The sequence below is a fragment of the Carassius auratus genome, unplaced genomic scaffold, assembly GCF_003368295.1.
Source record: "Carassius auratus strain Wakin unplaced genomic scaffold, ASM336829v1 scaf_tig00216838, whole genome shotgun sequence".
Lineage (NCBI taxonomy): Eukaryota > Metazoa > Chordata > Actinopteri > Cypriniformes > Cyprinidae > Carassius > Carassius auratus.
The window spans coordinates 300,171-305,000 of NW_020528759.1; the positions used below are offsets into that span (position 1 = coordinate 300,171).

Below are 4,830 nucleotides of genomic sequence, written 5' to 3' on the forward strand. Positions count from 1 at the left end.
GTACTAGACATTTGTCAAAAATACAAAGAAAACAAAATGAATCAAAGAAATGTTAATGCTCAAATCAATCATGCTACAAAAGACAGTGTACACAGAAGTGGTTCATTTCACTGGTTCATAATCACTAAGCTCATTGGTTTGACGATGCCATCACTAAATCAATGAACTGACTTTAGCTGAAAAATGACTGTTGTTCTCCATTTTCCTGTTGACTCTGTAAAGCTGCTTTGACACAATCAGTATTGTATAAAGCACTATATAAACAAAGGTAAAAAACAAATTCATATAACACTTCTAGAGGACTTTTCACTGCTTTACCACACACACACTTAAACACAAGCTGGACAAAAGAAATCTTCCTCAATAGGAGGCTGACCAACACAGTTCCAGTGAAACCATAGGTCACATGTGATATTAATCTGTGAAGAATGCATGTTGCACTTTAAAGACAATGTGCCTGTGTTAACTTGTTTATCATCTAATTTGTTTAATAAAGATTATGTGAAATATTATCTATTATATTGTCTAAATGCTGCTGAAAAACCTGAATAAAAACAACACAGAACATTTTCACGAGCTTTAATGGTTGTAACGGAAATGGCCATTTGGGTTCAATCAAAACTTTGATGGTCTTTGCATGTAAGTCTTTAATGATAATTATATGTAGTCAATTGTGCTTTGTGTCTAGTTGATTTCAATTCAGATGCATACAATCACAACCATTCAAGCAGAAAAATATGTTGCAGTTATTTAAACAAAGTAAGTTACACTTTACAGCAAAGTAGTGCAACCTATTATTATTAAATATTCTTCCTCAAAGTGAAATGATGCATTCTGTACATCTAGTTTTGCAGTTCATAGCCAAGAAGTGTATGTGGGCAGCCTGCCACTTAAGAATGTGTTTTGCCAATGAACCAATGGAACTAAGCTACTTAAACGTTGGGCTGTTGTTATGCATGTTTACATTAATGGGATTCGTAATTTTTGACGATGAGTAATTTTCAGATCGTATCAAATCATTTAGCAGCATTAGAAGCGCTTTGGCTGGAAATGTTAACTTATAGCAACAGTAAAATTGGATTTTGGCTTGCAAACAGAGGTCAGAAGTTAACACGGTCACAGTTCCTTGATTCAGCCAGTTTCACGATGTGACGCCGAGAGTCCTGTGTTGAATCCAGAGATCTGGAGCTGCTTATGTAAAGATCGATGGCTCGGTGGTTCGTGAGTGTCGTCTCGCGGCGCGTCGTCTTTTAGCGCGTGTTCGAAACCCGTGCCAACACAGATTTACTTTATTTTATTTTTTTGTTTATCCTACTTACTTCAGCCGCTACGGGCGATCATACCTATAACTTGTTATCTCTGCAAGAATATCAAAATCATGCAATGAGCAAGTCTGCGTTTATTAGGCACTTAATATCACGTCAGTTTGTGCTTTCAGAATCGGCGAATCTGCTGCCGTCGTTCCAGCACATCTGCAGCGGAGACCTAAACAGGAAGTTGGTCACCAGATAACACGGTAACCAGTTAAACCGTAACACCGGATCGCGTGGGTTGCCGCAATCAGGAGAAAAAAATTTTACTTTCCAAAACATCCCTGCATCAGCGAGAGTGTGTTCGCTGCATTTTCAGTCAGGTGAGTTCTGTGGTCTCTAACTTTGACCTAAATACAATATTTTCATTTTGTTCTTATTGTCTTAAACGTCGGTGTGTGTTGACTTCCAGAGCAATGCATAATTTGTGGCTATCAACAGATAATGTTCCATTTGCAACAACAATCACAATATCTAAGAAGTTGATTATATATATATGTCACACATTGTCAATAGTTTTATTAAGATCACTTTAAAATTGTTAGCTTTTGTTTATCTTCTGGTCCAGTTTCTACTAACATAATTATGTATGTGTGTGAATATATATATATATATATATATATATATATATATATATATATATATATATATATATATATGTATATGTATTAGTGTGTGTGTGTGTATGTGTGTTGAAAGTATATTAAGATGTCCATAATTATCTATAACCTACAAAATTGCTGTATTTACAGGACAACCAGCATTAGAAATGCTGGATACTCATCCTGACTGGGCACCATCTTTGCTTCTGGGCCACAATGAAGTGAAAGGGATGAACAAAGAGAGGTTTGCACGTCAGTTAAGAAAATACCTCACACATCAGGTAATTAGCAAGAGGCCAGGAGAGGAGAAAGAACAAGAAGAAAGTTGTCACAGTCTGCTGTGCTCTTACAAACATGTGTCCAAGTGTTGTGCAGTGATTGCTAAATCAACTGGTTTGTAAAAACGTTTGTTAAAAGTTGTACAAAGCAAGAGGTGTTGTGTATTGTATATTCCTTGATGATTTGTAGGATAGTTGATGAATGATGTTGAATTTGTGGTTTATGTTAGCAGATGATAAAGACAGGCCACATTGCATGAATCAAAAATTATTTATTTTTTCAATGAACAATTTGCTTTGATATTCTGTACATATTTTTACATGCCTTTTTAAAATGTTTCTGACTCAAGTTTTTATATAACTGCTTAATAAATACATTAAGTGACTTATCTGTTTCTGTACTGATTGTATCCACAGAGACCCTTTAAAGGGATAGTTCACTTTAAAATGAAAATTCTGTCATCATTTATTCACCCTCAAGTTGTTTCAAACCTGTATGAATTTCGTTCTTCTGCTGAACACAAAGGAAGATATTTTGAAGAATGTCAGTACCCAAACAGTTACCTGGAACCACTGACTTCCATAGCAGGAAAAAAAAATCTACGGAAGTCAGTGGTTCCAGGTAACTGTTTGGGTACTGACATTCGTCAACATTGGAGCATGTCTCTGCGACTCAAGGCATACACGTACAGTGGGCTGAGGAAACTTCACCATTGGTGTTGATAATAACCCAAGCCTTCAGAGGAACTTCACTAAGGCACTGGGAGTGCATCACCTGTACATAAAGACAGAAATGTTAATCAATGACAGATACATTTATTATCTGATTAATACAAATTAAACTTAGTTAATTTGTGATTAATAAAAGCAGAACCACTTAAATTATCTTGCTTTTATGCTTACACTGTCAAACTAATTTGTAAATGTAAATTATGTATTTCAATGTAAAAATAATGTAATGTAAATTATTGATTGTACATTATGTATTCATTTCTAATCAACATAATCACGTGTTACAAAAATAAATCTGCCCACCACAAGCAAAATAAAACTGGGTTTTTAGACAATTTTGACAATTATAACCAATATTTTTATTAAATGCAACTGCTCAAACCCACTGCTTATGACTCTTTAAAATAACATAACTTCAGCTGAATATTTAGCATTTTGTTTGTTTTAATAACTTGGCCAAAAATACAAGTGCCTTCTTATGAACGTGTTGATTCATTGCACAAAATACAACAGAGAAAGAATCAATTTTACAGAATCATTAAGATACTTCGGTATTAAAACATTGTCAGTAAATAGCATATTTATTTTAGCTGGTTTGCAAACTGCCATAAAACTCCGACAGAAGAAGAAGTGCCATCTTACCTTTGCCAGTACGACTGTGCTCTTGCAGTTAGGCGGCCTGTGAATGAGGAGGTCTTGTACCCAGCCGCTGCAAAACTGTTCATGGGCTTGAAGGGATTTATAGCTCTTAAACTCCTGCAAAGTGTACGCACTCAATCCTAAAACGAGGTAATTGACGATGTCCATATATGTGAGCGGGGGTAGTGCGTCTGGAACGGTAATCCAGTCTTGGGCTGCTAAATCATATGGATCTATCTTGTTTATCTCGGACAGTTTGTCTAAATAACGTTTTTTTTTTGGCAGTGGCATTTAGTTTCTCCCGATAGGGTCCCTACTCTTTTTCTTTCAAATTCTCAATTTCTTCCGTTCTTCAATTTTACCTCGTTTTAGCCGAACACACCCACAATTAAATGTCATAGCAATGGTTGGCGAAAACGTAAACAGAGATCGTGCCTCTAAACATGGCGCCCACGTCCCATAATGCAACACTGCGTGACGTACCTTCACATTCCCTATACGCCGAGAGCAGCCTCACCTATATATATATATATATATAGGTCCTTCTTATTCCTGTCTCTATAGAAATATGAACTTTTATCATAAAGCTCCGGTTGACTGCTCACTGTCACTGACAACATCAGCGCCAGGCGCTCTATTCGTGTTTGGTGTGAACACAGCATTAGCCTTGGCATTCATTAGTGTTTTTATCTTATTAGCCGCTATTTAGCATTATAACTGTAGCTTACTGTCTGCCTGCTACTGTTATTAGCTCACTATTCGGTACCTAGCTAGGGTCTAACAGTATTAAATATGGAGTTATTGAAAAAATAATGGTTCATAAAGACCTAGATCAATCGACAATGATCAGGCATTGACATTAAATTTATTGTCTACTCATCCTTCAGACAAGCAATACTCTCCCTGTGTCATGTCGAAACCAGAATATGGTTAAACAGTAGCTCCATAAAAAAAATGCTTGTAATTTTTTTTTGATGGCACAAAGGTTGTTGGCCAGGGAATTAATGCCATCTAGAAAAAAAATTGCCAACTCAATTTCATGTCACAGCCCATTAAAAAAAGGAAACAAACAAAAAAACACACACATCCTTGTTTTTGTTACTTTGTGAGACCCCATGACTGGGACATCACTTGTGGGATCCACCTTTTCTAGAAGAGGTATGCTTCTTAAAAAAATCACGCAATATCAGAACACACTCATAAACCCAAATCTCACTTGGTAATCTCAAATTTGAGAACTTTTTTCACATTTACAACATGGCACTTGAC

General features: G+C 36.0%; 1 long non-coding RNA gene across 1 annotated transcript; it reads left to right on the forward strand.

Annotated features, from left to right (window-relative positions):
• Positions 1–906: 906 nt before the first annotated feature.
• LOC113099033 (uncharacterized) lies at positions 907–2,575 on the forward strand. The gene is made up of 2 exons (XR_003289270.1): positions 907–1,633; positions 2,063–2,575. It is a non-coding gene; the product is annotated as an uncharacterized LOC113099033 (long non-coding RNA).
• Positions 2,576–4,830: the final 2,255 nt, after the last annotated feature.